The sequence below is a fragment of the Bos grunniens genome, chromosome 8 (assembly GCF_055505025.1).
Source record: "Bos grunniens cultivar Pamir isolate PY7600 chromosome 8, Bosgru_T2T1.0, whole genome shotgun sequence".
In the NCBI taxonomy this organism is placed as follows: Eukaryota; Metazoa; Chordata; class Mammalia; order Artiodactyla; family Bovidae; genus Bos; species Bos grunniens.
Genome location: NC_141172.1, coordinates 93,344,392 through 93,357,638, shown reverse-complemented (window position 1 = coordinate 93,357,638; position 13,247 = coordinate 93,344,392). Strand labels below are relative to the sequence as shown.

The following is a 13,247-nucleotide window of genomic DNA, read 5'->3' as shown; positions in this document are numbered from 1 at the left end:
AGGTATCTTTCTTTAACTTAAAAATATACAAGAATTAGCCTCTATTTAGAAGTTAACTGGGCTTCCCGGTGGCTCAGCGATAAAGGAAATCTCTTGCAATGCAGGAGCCACGGGAGATGTGGGTTCCATCCCTAGGTCGGGAAGATCCCCTGCAGGAGGGCAGGGCAACCCACTCCAGGGTTCTTTCCTGGAGAATCCCATGGACAGAGGACCCCAGTGAGCTACAGTCCATGGGGTCGCCACGAGTCAGACACGACTAAAGTGACTCAGCACGCACATACGCAGAAGTTAATTGAACCTGGAAGCCAACCACCTACTTCACCAGGCTTATAATCTTCCACCGTTATCATACTCCAGCTAACAGATTACTGATCATTTACCATCGCATCCCCTTTGCCGAGAATGCACTTATCCCGGACACTGATATGGCTCACTCTCCTTTATATCACTCACGTCTTTACTCAAAAGTCACATACTCTCGTATATAAAAAAATACCCTCTACCCATTCCCTCCCTCTGCTTTTTCCTTCACGGACTTACAGCTGACACTAATCAGTACTTATTTATTGCTCTACCCAACTTATCATAATGTAATCTTCGTAGCTCTTCTACGTTCACCGTTGTATGCCGGAATGCTGCCTGACTCGAAGGCGCGGGATGGGCGGGTGGTCTGTAAGTGTTTAAGCATCAGTAGATATACCCCAGATAAACAGCTGAAGGTTTTTGCTTTTAGTCAGGCTCTTCCCTCGCCCCACCAGGCCTTTCTGTCAACCCTTGCTCGCCCTACTCCAAGGCTGGACAGGAACTAGTCATTCTGCTACGAATCCCTTTAGGACTAAATTTACTCTCAAGTTCCTTGCTACTCTGCTCCCCAGCCCCCGACGCCCATTTCCCGCCAAGAATGCCCGGCTAGGCCCAACCGGCCGCGCGCACGCACCTGCCCCGCCGCTGCGTCAGGTCGCCTGGGCTTGAGGCGCAGCCGAAGCTCTTCCTAGTCACTAGGGCAGAGAGTGCGCCAGTCTTGCCCAGCTTCGGGCGCTAAGAGGCGAAAGCCACCAAAGCTACTCCTACATTTGCACCGCGCGCGGCACCGAAGCGGAACTATTTTTGCCTTTGAATTTCGGCGCGAGCACAGGACCCCACCTCCACTACCTATTCCATTGGCTGGTGCCTCAGAGATGCCTGACTTAAAAGTTCCATTTTTCTCTTCCATCAAGCAGTTAAAGGGACAAAGAGATAGAAAAGAAGGTCGAAAAGAGGGCGGCTCAGGAAAAGCGACGGGTCGGACCTGAGGACTAAAGAAGCTGGCGGCAATTGTTGAGCTCGGTATCCGGCACACCTCGGGCAGCCCCGCACCTCAGCCTGGGGGCCTCGCGCTCGCCGGCCCCGCCCTGCCGCAGGCCGGGTCTGGCCGTCATCGCGCCCGGGAAGCCCCGCCTCCTCTCAGGCCCGGCGGGATTCAGTGGGGCAGGCCTCTGGGGTCTCCAAGTACCGGAAGCAGGATGGCTTCGTGTCGGTCTCCTCGTTCTGCCTCAGAATCCCTCTGGGCTGGGCCAGGGTCCTCTAAATGGAAGCTGCACCTTGTTGCGGCTGGGGCGGCGCCGAACGAACTTCTGAGGACTGTGGATCGCGTTCTGGCTCCGCCCCTCGCCGGCGAAGGACCCTGGCGGGCTCGGGTTTCCTGTCCCAAAGGGCCGATAAGGCTGTCACCAGAGTTGTGCAGCGCCCGCGGGAGAAGTTGAGTGGGGCTGATAGTAGAGGCTGGACGAATAGGAGTTCCCCTCGTTTTTCTGAAAAGCTGTAGAATGATAAGCAATAGCAGAACTAACAATTTCAGAGAATTTTAGGGGAAACACCTTATAACAGCTGATATTTATTGATTTCGGGTGCCAGGTTGCGTTTCAGGCGCTTGTTAAAATCTTAGCAACCCTATGAAATCCGTGTTATTGTTCTCATTTTACAAATGAGCAAACTGAGTCACAGGTTAAGCAACTTATTCCAAGTAGTGAGCCGGGAAGCTGAGGTTTGTTTCCACGCGGTCTTGCTCCTGAGCTAGTATGTTTACTTCTCTTCGTGTACAGACTCCAGTGCTAGTAATAACAGAAGCTGTTATCAGTGTGTATTTTTCTTAAAAAAAAAAAAACAAAAAAACAGGCAGTTTACTCACAGTTAAGCATGTTGATACTAATGAGTTAGGAAGGACATAGCTTCATAGTGCTCTATAGTGCTTTCCCTAGGTGATGTGTAAAAGAGATGATGCGGCCAGCATGCTATTTTAGGTTATATATTTAAAGTTGCTTTCTTGGCCTCTATTGACTTTGCAGTATTGGACACCAGTCAGGCTACCAAGAATGAACCATTGATTTGAAAATCTTTTCTACTTGGGAGAATTAAAAGTTTTGTGGGGATTTTCTGTTTGTATAAGAAAAATTATTTACTCTTATCTCACCCACTTAGGTAAGTCAGTCGTTACAGGCCTAACAACATTTAGTCACCCAGTTATTTTTGCCTTGTTGCTATTTCATGGTGGTTGAGATAGTAAAGAATGTCCCTGCAAGGCAGGAGACCAGGGTTTGATCCCTGGATTGGAAAGATTTCCTAGAGAAGGGAATGGCTACCCACTTCAGTATTCTTGCCTGGGAAATCACATGGACAGAGGAGCGTGGCAGGCTACAGTCCATGGGGTTGCAAAGAGTGGGACACTACTGAATGACTAACACTTAGCTTTGTCTATGGTGATTCCTTCATCCCCTGTACGTCACAGCTCTTCATTGTATTGATTCTCTTCAGTCTTAAATACATTTCTTTTCAACTGTGTCCTCCTCATTTCATCTCTTTGAGAATGAAGAATTTTAATTTGCCAACAGACCCAAATGTGAATTTTATAAAGTTGTGAAATAAATAGTTCTTTGGGGTGAAAATGTAAGTGTTAGGACAGACATTGTTACCCTTTGCACTATTTTAATAAATTAATAACCAGCTGATATTTTTTAAGTCAAGTGGATGAAAAAATACACACAAATGCACTTATGCTGTGTAAGGACTTCTGGGTAGTTATACACATAGATATATCTAACTACTTCCACTAAAAGTAATTATTATAGTGAAAATTGCCTATAGAAGGAGAGGTCTACAGCAGTTTTAGTCTTAGAGCATATCCAAAGCGCTAACGAATTGCAGTTAGTACAGATGAACTTGCTGTTAAAACTGGCCCCTGAGATCACCATAGAGAAGTGAACACCAAGGCATGAAGCCACTAAAACCCCTCTAATGTGGAGAGATTAGGAATGGAAGTAAAGATAGACTATAGGGTTGTTGTTCAGTTGCTGCTGCTGCTAAGTCGCTTCAGCCATGTCCGACTCTGTGCGACCCCATAGATGGCAGCCCACCAGGCCCCGCCGTCCCTGGGATTCTCCAGGCAAGAACACCGGAGTGGGTTGCCATTTCCTCCTCCAATGCATGAAAGTGAAAAGTGTAAGTGAAGTCGCTCAGTCGTGTCCGACTCTTAGCAACCCCATGGACTGCAGCCTACCAGGCTCCTCCGTCCATGGGATTTTCCCAGCAAGAGTACTGGAGTGGGGTGCCATTGCCTTCTCCCTGTTCAGTTGCTAAATAGTGTCAAACTCTTTGCAGTCCTGTGGACTGCAGCACACCAGGCTTCCGTGTCTTTCCAAACCCAGAGTTTGTTCAAACTCAAGCCCATGGAGTATAGGGTAGATACAGTATAAATAGGGCACTGTTCTTGTTTCATCACCGTGAATCAAAAGCATTTGAATACTTCTCTATGGTCCAGTGGTTAAGAATCTGCCTGTCAATGCAGGGGATACAGGTTTGGTCCCTGGTCCTGGAAGATTCCTCATGCCATAGGGCGACTAATCCACGCATCACAACTACTGAGCCCATGTGCCGCAACTACTGAAGCCTGCGCACAGTAGACCTGTGCCCTGCAACAGGAGCAGCCACCACAATGAGAAGCCTATGCACCACAACTAGAGAGTAGCCCGCAGTCACCGCAACTAGAGAAGGCTGGCATGCAGCAATGAAGACCCAGCACAACCAAAACTAAATTAGCTTGAACACTGGTGGGCAGGTGGAGTCTTTGTCCTTATGTAGAAGGCAGTAGTACCAGCAATAAATAAAACAGGACCTAGGAAAAAGACTTGATCTTCTCTTCCAGGGCACTGAGAGGGACCCACTTCCCAAAGCCTCACTTTTCTAATTTTGGAGTCCTACAAAATTCTATGTAACAGTCAATCCTCTTTTGCTGGAATTTAGGACAGAAATGGGGCGGGGATAATTTTAACCTTCATTGCAGAAATAATGAAAGTTTGGTTCATTTTGTTGAGAGATTAAATTTTGGGTTCAGTGGGAAGAACTGAAGTTCATATTGCAAAGTTGTATTGAGTAGCAGCACATTTTGAATACACCAAATAAAACCAATGTGCAAGCTTGGAAAGAATGCCAGCTGAGCATAATTTAAAATGAAGACTAAAAAAGGAGGTGATTATATTCTTTCACCTAGACACATTTATTTTCATTTCAATGACAATGTTGTTTTCATTGGGCTTACCAGGTGGTGCCAGTGGTAAAGAATCCACCTGCCAATGCAGGAGACAAGAGAAATGCGGGTTCAGTCCCTGAGTTGGGAAGATCCTCTGGAGTAGAGGGTGGTGACCCACGCTAGTAATCTCACCTGGAAAATACCATGGACAGAGCAGCCTGGCGTGCTACGGTCCATGGGCCGCAGAGGCAGATTCAGCTGAGCACACTGTCTTCAGTACTACGCGTTCTGTTTGGTTCCTTGTGAAATCTGCTTGTATTTTCCTTCTGATTTCTATTATTTTGCCTTCTTAGTCAAGTTAAATATCTTTATCTTCTTTTTTAGGTACTTCTACTATTTCAAGCTTTTGAGTTCCTAACTCTGCAACAGTTGCTGACTCTTACTCATAGTGATTTGTTTCCTCCTGTGGTGCTGTTCTTGGATGGGGTTGTTTGGTTTATGGGAGTCTCTTATGTCCCAAGTTGTGAAAGGGTCCCTTCAGAGCACTTACACATTTGTTTATGCCAGGGTTCTTTGGCTCTTAAAGATCTGGGAACATTTGTAAATAATTGTTTCTCAGTTTGTGGTTCCTGAATTATACAGATATTATAAATTCATGTCTGTTGCAGGTCTGTGGTTTTAATTTATCACAAGTAGCTTTTGTTTTATCCCCCTATGCAAAGCTCCAAACAAAAAACAAACCTTCTTACCTCTTCCAGAGTCTAGTATGTGGAGCTTTTCCAATCGCAATGACTGGCAGATCTTAAGGCTGCAGGTTTCATATAAGGGCCTAGTTCCAGCTCCTCTGGCTCACTGAAGCTCAAGGGCTACTGCTTGTACCTCAGAACCCAGCCACTGGCTCCTGAGCCCTATTGCTGTTGTTTAATCATTCAGTTGTGTCTGACTTTTGAGACCCCATAGATTGTACCCACCAGGCTCCTCTGATCATAGGATTTCCCAGGCAAGAATACTGGAGTGGGTTGCCATTCTTTTCTCCAGGGGATCTTCCCACCAGGGATTGAACCCACACCTCTTGTGTCTCCTGCATAGGAAGATGATTTTTTACCACTGAGCCACAGGGAAAGCCACATGGGAAGCCCCCTGAGCACTATAGCCAAGTATAAAATAAATGTTGGAAGGCTGCCTGTCAGTGCCTGCTCTTGACATTTTCAGTTTGTTTCTGGCATTTTGAATTTTCTGGGTTTTGTTACTGTGCATAGTATATGGTTTGTATGACAATAGTTATATTTTAAGTAGTTCTATGACTTTATGAAGAGAATTTCAGTCAACTAGGTTAGAGGAGGCCCTTCCACTTACCTTTCATGAAGCACATCAGTGATCTTTGTTTTGCTCCTGCTGAACCTTGCTTTCAGATTTTCAATTCCACATTCAAATGAGCTTTTCCTAGAAAACAGAGAAAGATGTCTGGTATCGGCTCTTAAGAAAATATTTTCATGCACTACTCATAAAATCCAGTCTCTTGGTACTTATTTTGTATTTCTTATTTCAGTGTTTCCTGTTCTCTTTGGCTTTTATGACTTCCACACTGGTTACCAGCCAAAGCTACTCATCTCATTGCTCTTCTGCTTTGCCACAGCCCTTCCTTTACGGGGAGGATTATTCACTCCCCTTTCTCAAATACCGTTCTCATTTCATCGTTCTCCCCTTCACAGTGGTCCCTTACTACTTTTTACTTCAAGTCCACACACATCTGCTTGACCGTCTTTCAGTTGGTTTCCTTTTATTACCAGCTCAGTTCGTACTAGATATCACTCTTAGATATTTTCCACAAGATCTGCCCCTTCAGTAACCAGAGTTTTCTCTCTCTGTTACATTATTCAAATTCCTACTTAAATTTCTACCTCAGCAATACTTACTAGCCACCAGTCTCTGCTCTTTCTAAATGTCCTACAAAATATATGTTTCTATATCAGAAATATGACATCTCTTTACTCTGTATAAACTCTTGGTGAAAATTGCCTATAGAATTAATTCTAACCTCTCTAAGATGGCATGCCTGGCCTTTTGTAATTTATTCTCCATCTACTTTCCTAGGACTCAGGTCCTGTAACTTCTTCCTTAGATTACCTTGTCATTTGTTGTTCACTACTATAAACCAAGCACCAACCAATGACAAAAAAAAGTGTCAACTTTTAAAATGAATAGATGAATTCAATAGGCTGTTATACAATGCCTACCTTATTCTAAGAATCTACTATGTTCTGGAATACAAATATGGATAAGATGTGGGCCTGTCCCTAAGGAGTCCATAGATGAATAGAGATGACATGCATAAAGAAATTAACCAGAGGAAGAGTGAAAGGCATTATAAATGATAGATTGCACAAGCAAGGGCATGGACGATAAACACAGTTGTAAGAGGCAAGAAGTAGCAAGATTTAGTGTAGGATGGAGTACGTCAAGGCTGTATACTATCACCCTGCTTATTTAACTTATGTGCCGAGTACATCATGAGAAACGCTGGGCTGGAAGAAGCAAGCTGGAATCAAGAGTGCCGGGAGAAATATCAATAACCTCAGATATGCAGATGACACCACCCTTATGGCAGAAAGTGAAGAGGAACTAAAAAGCCTCTTGATTAAAGTGAAAGAGGAGAGTGAAAAAGTTGGCTTAAAGCTCAACATTCAGAAAACTAAGATCATGGCATCTGGTCCCATCACTTCATGGGAAATAGATGGGGCAACAGTGGAATCAGTGTCAGACTTTATTTTGGGGGGCTCCAAAATCATTGCAGATGGTGATTGCAGACATGAAATTAAAAGATGCTTACTCCTTGGAAGGAAAGTTATGACCAACCTAGATAGCATATTCAAAAGCAGAGATATTACTTTGCCAACAAAGATCCATCTAGTCAAGGCTATGGTTTTTCCAGTGATCATGTATGGATGTAAGAGTTGGACTGTGAAGAAAGCTGAGCACCGAAGAATTGATGCTTTTGAACTGTGGTGTTGGAGAAGACTCTTGAGAGTCCCTTGGACTGCAAGGAGATCCAACCAGTCCATGATAAAGGATATCAGTCCTGGGTGTTCATTGGAAGGACTGATATTGAAGCTGAAACTCTAATACTTTGGCCACCTCATGAGAAGAGTTGACTCACTGATGCTGGGAGGGATTGAGGGCAGGAGGAGAAGGGGACAACAGAGGATGAGATGGCTGGATGGCATCACCAACTCGATGGACATGAGTTTGAGTGAACTCTGGAGTTGGTGATTGACAGGGAGGCCTGGCGTGCTGTGATTCATGGGGTAGCAAAGAGTTGGACATAACTGAGAGACTGAACTGAGCTGAAGCCAGATTATGAAAAATTTTATGTGCCATTTTGAAAAACTTGTTATCTATTTTGAAATAATGATGTTCTCTTCTACGTTTTTACGTCTTTGCACATGCTGAACTTATCCCCTCTCCATATCTACTTCCATGTGTATTTCTACATATATTTGAAACCCTAAATTTGATCCATTTCTGGGAGAATTATTTTCAGGTTCTTATGTAATCCCTTAACCCTTTATCTAGACTTTACTTCTAACCTGTATTCCTACTGTGACATACCTTCTGACATTCCTCAGTACCTAGCACAATATTGTTTGAATATGAATAAATTTGGGAGATTTATCTGCTGCTTTCTGATTAAGGTAAAGGAAAAGAATAGATTTAAAAAGTCAAAGGACTTGGAAAATATTGAAATATACAACATAATCATTAAACTATTCAACATTATAAGATTCAACAAGTTAATGGTGGTGATTATTTCATTAATCTGACATTGAAAATTTTTTTACACCAGCTAGCACGTTCTATTTGTGTAATGCCACCAGCAACCACCTATTTCAAATGCTAAAAGAAGATGCTGCTTAAGTGCTGCAATCACTATGCCAGCAAATTTGGAAAACTCAGCAGTGGCCACAGGACTGGAAAAAGTCAGTTTTCATTCCAATCCCTAAGAAGGGTAAAACCAAAGAATGTTCAGATTACCCTACAATTGCATTCATTTCACATGCTAGGAAGGTGATTCTCAAAATCCTTCAAGATAGGCCTCAAGAAGCTGGATTTAGAAATAGCAGAGGAACCAGAAATCAAATTGCCAAAATACATTGGATCACAGAAAAAGCAAGAGAATTCCAGAAAAAAACATCTATTTCTGCTAAAGCCTTTGTGTGGATCACAAAAAACTGTAGAAAATTCTTAAAAAGATGAGAATACCAGACCACCTTACCTGCTTCCTGAGAAACCTGTATTCAGGTCAAGAAGCAACAGTTAGAACTGGACATGGAACAATGGACTGGTTCAAAATTGGGAAAGGTATAGGTCAAAGCTGTATATTGTCACTCTTTTTATTTATCTTGTATACAGAGTACATCATGCAAAATGCCAGACTGGATGAATCACAAGCTGGAATCAAGATCACTGGGAGAAATATCAATAATCTCAGAGATGCAGATGACACCTCCCTAATGGAAGAAAGTGAAGAACTAAAGAACCTCTTGATGAAAGTGAAAGAGGAAAGTGAAAACGCTGCCTTAAAACTCAACATTCAGAAAACTAAGATCATGGCATTTGGCCCCATCACTTCATGGCAAATAGATGAGGAAAAAATGGAAACAGTGGCAGATTTTATTTTCCTCGGCTCCCAAATCATTGCAGATGGTGACTGTAGCCATGAAATTAAAAGACACTTGCTCCTTGGAAGAAAAGGTATGACAGACCTAGACAGAGTATTATAAAGCAGAAATATCACTTTGCCTACAAAGGTCTGTACAGTCAAAGCTATAGTTCTTCCAGCAGTCATGTACAGATGTAAGAGTTAGACCATAATGAAGACTGAGCACCAAAAAATCGATGCTTTCAAACGGTGGTGCTGGAGAAGACTCTTGAGGGTCCCTTGAACAGCAAGGAGATCAAACCAGTCAATCTTAAAGGAAAACAACCCTGAATATTCATTGGAAGGACTGATGCTGAGCTCCAGTACTTTGGCCACCTGATTCTAAGAGCAGACTCATTGGGGAAGACCCTGATGCTGGGAAAGATTGAGGGCAGGAGCAGAAGGGGATGATAGAGGATGATACGACTGGATGGCATCACTGACTCAATGGACATGAGTTTGAGCAACCTCCAGGAGGTAGTGAACATAGGGAAGCCTGGTGTGCTGCAGTCCATGGGGTCACAGAGTTGGATACGACTGAGCAACTGAACAACAACTACAACCAGGGGCCACTGTGACATTCATAAAGAATCTGCCATGGAATGAGCATTGACGGCTGCTGGCTTCTCAGAGCTCTCAGCCATATACTTTTCCTTGTCCTTGCTCTTTTGACCTGTAAAATAAAAACAAGCTTCTAGTGATGCTGGAATAGCTGAAGTTTCAGGTCGAAAGAATACAATTCAGGTATAACCACATTTCTAGCTTCTGTCCAGGTATAATCACACTCTTCCTTCCCACTCCTTTATTAAACACACAGACTTATGTTACATGGTATTCTATTTATTCATTTATATAGTTGTCTTTCCCCACTGTGAGCACCATGATGTCAGTGGTCTTACTTTATCAGGGTCTGTAAACCTCGCCTCCAGTGCGGTTCTTGACACAGAGTTGTTCTTCATAAATGATTATCAAATGCATGAACTATTACACAAACCTGTAAAGATTATTAAGGTGGTTGTTTTTTCTAAATCAGAGAACACTCATTCTCTGTTTTTCAGATTTTTCAAATGAGTGTTGGTGGTTGTTTGATTGTTATTTTTGCCCTTACTTAAATTCCTAGAGATTTGTGTGATACTCAAACACTAACATGCACAGAAACTTAGAAATTACCTTGATTACTATCTCTTTTCCTTCTCATTCCCACCTGGTTTCCAAATACTGACTTCCACCCCACTTCCGTTGCACATCCGGTACATGGCAGATAGAAAATCCCTGGTTTATTACCTTTCAGTCTCCACCCTTCCTCTACTCCATTTTCCTCAAATCCCACTCATTCTCATAAGGGTGGGATCTTGCCCTTGGGCTCCTAAGGGACAGACCAGGGCAGTGTAACATCAATATATTTGTAAGAGTTTGAGGGCATTTCCCTTCAAAACATCTGCATTTGTAGGACATTCACAGTAGAGTTCAGGGGGTCTTCAGCAATCCAGATCAAGTTCTATTTATATCCTTTGTCACTGGACAAGGAAGACCATGTCACCAAGTCTTTTCTGCCATTTCAACATCTCCTCTCCCAATCTGTGGGTAGTTGCTTGAAAAAAAAAAATCCTAATATACTTTTGTTATGTTACTTCATGTTAGCCAACAATTCCATATTATTATCATCTCTGTTTTATAGACAAAGAAGGTGGATCATAGAACTAAAGATTAGAGTAGCACTGGGACGAAAGTCCATCTAGTTATTCAGCAAATGCTTGAGCGCTCACAATATCAGTGAGCAGTACAGCAAGAATTTCTGCCTTACAGAGCTTATACCGTGGTGGATATCAGTTCTTATTTTATTGATTGTAAAGCGTAACTTTTTACAGCACTCTTATTCTGCCTTAGTAGTAGCTATCAGTCTCAATGCCTCAAATAATTGTTCTTTCCATGTGATTGCTGAAGCCCTCAAGTCATAGAAACCCCAGCTGGCCTATTTCACCAGATGCGTGGGCATTCTCAGTCATGCTTGGACTTATAGTGGGTACTCAGGCTTAGGTCAAGAATGAAAGCTGAAGCATTTTAAACACTGCTCACAGGGAATGAATTCTTAGGGAAGTAGCAATGTTCCACTAGAGTAAATGCTGTAACAGGCTAAAGGGTGGACTTGTAAATATTCATAAAAAATAGATTGGATTTAGTATAGGTAAACGTCTTGAGCAGGTACAACAGGAAGAACTGCTCTTGTTAGGGTTGGTTGGTAGAATCTTCTTTTTGTACAAAGAAATGTTGCCAGCAATTCTTCTTGGAAGACTAATTTAGAATAATTTTTATTTGCTATATTTTTTATTAGTTAATGAGATCTAGGAGTGTAATAACCTGGTGAGAATTTGTCTGCAAATGGCAATCAAATTAGTCTTATTCATGAAACTCATAAATAAGCTATAATTCAGCATTTTATGTCTAGGGGAATTAAAATGGGGGTCATGCTGTTTAAGAGGATAAGGGAATTTAACTATACACTGGGGAATTGAGGGCAGATTTATGATGAAGACATATCCTAACTGGAAGCTTAATTGGGATTTAAATTACAGGTCAAGCTGTGCAATGTGTTTTCTTTTTAGGGGAAAATCTTCGGGGAGATAAAGTGTGCTTGTTTAAAGAAGAAGCAGAAAGTAAATGAAAAGGCAGATTGCATCTTCAGCTTTTCTCTTAAAATTTCAAGCTGCTGTAAGTCGAATCACTCCTGAGTTCCTGATGATGGCTGTTGCGAAATTTCTTTCTTTTAGTTTCTTTGTGTTATTCTTGCCCTTTATTCCAGAGCAGTTATTTTACTTGACAGTAACAAAAAGATGTAGCCAGCATATCTGCCAGCAAACTAATATGGAAACCAGAGATAAGGTATTCTCAACTCTTCTAGAATTGTGACATCCTATCATTTTAGGCTGACTCAAAATCAGCAGCTTCTGCACATAGAAGAGCTTTTGAAGAATTATAACCACACATTTTTCAAACGGGGAAATTAAGGCTTCTAATGATTTTCTTAAATTTACTCTTTATCTCAAATAAGTCTATTGAGGAAATAAAATATATGTATGAATGACTTCAAAATATAAAGAAATTGCTTTCTGGTGAAATGAAAATTCAAACAGATTATCAGAGGTTGGCTATGTAGCAGAGATCTTTACTTGGAAAATAACAGACTCTTACAGCCCAGACCTTTATTCTCTGACATATCCCTCTCCCTCCAAGAAATACTTCAGTAAGTACAACTTGGAAAATAACAGACTCTTACAGCCCAGACCTTTATTCTCTGACATATCCCTCTCCCTCCAAGAAATACTTCAGTAAGTACAACCACTTCAGTAAGTACAATACTTCAGTAAATATTCAGGATTCAGTTGTGTATGGGGATGGAGTCTGGGGTGGGCAATGGCAACAGAAAGCCTGAGAGGGAATGAAAATGATCTGTTCTCCTTTTAAGTCTCTGAAAGAAAGTCAAGTCAAGAATGGAATATTCAAATAATCCTTGACTAGAATGTTAAGAATAATACTGGAGAAAGGATACAACATGGTGAAAAGAGAGAAGAATATAGCTTACAAGACACAGCATGGGTCAAGAAGATCCTCTGAGACTCACAGGTGTAATGTCCTCTGTGCCAGAAAAAACACACGGCACTAGAGTGGAGTGTCCCATCGGAATTCCCCCTCTTATTCCCCCTGCCCCACCATCTTCCACCTTAGTTTCTCTCTGCCTTGTTTGAGAAGCAACCTCAGTCATTCACTTAAAGGACCTTTTCCTCATATGAGGCAAGTATGTAACATAGGATTGGTGCAGGTGCCCAGGGAGTCCACAAAAAGAAAAAAGTAAAAGTTGGGAACATAATCAAGAGGTACATACTTGGAGGATTTTCCTAGATAGTATTTGAGCTGAATCCTTAAGGAAAAATATGCCTTTGACAGGTGGAGAAGGGAATCAGCAGTCCAAGTGTAGAAGATTACCTGGTACAGCCTTCCAATAAGTTTACTAGAAATTTATACTCCTCTTATAATGGGTGCTGAACCACA

General features: G+C 42.1%; 1 protein-coding gene across 4 annotated transcripts in view; it reads right to left on the bottom strand.

Moving 5' to 3' along the window:
• Positions 1 to 1,704, bottom strand: part of SMC2 (structural maintenance of chromosomes 2) — a 51,103-nt gene extending 49,399 nt beyond the window's left edge. For 2 of the 4 annotated variants that reach the window (XR_015169284.1, XM_086414515.1), the window contains exon 1: positions 938 to 1,615. The gene's annotated coding sequence lies outside the window, so the exon portion shown is untranslated. Of the gene's footprint in view, positions 1 to 580 lie in introns of all 4 variants that reach the window. The other 2 variants (XM_086414516.1, XM_086414517.1) reach the window with 2 other exon arrangements.
• Positions 1,705 to 13,247: the final 11,543 nt, after the last annotated feature.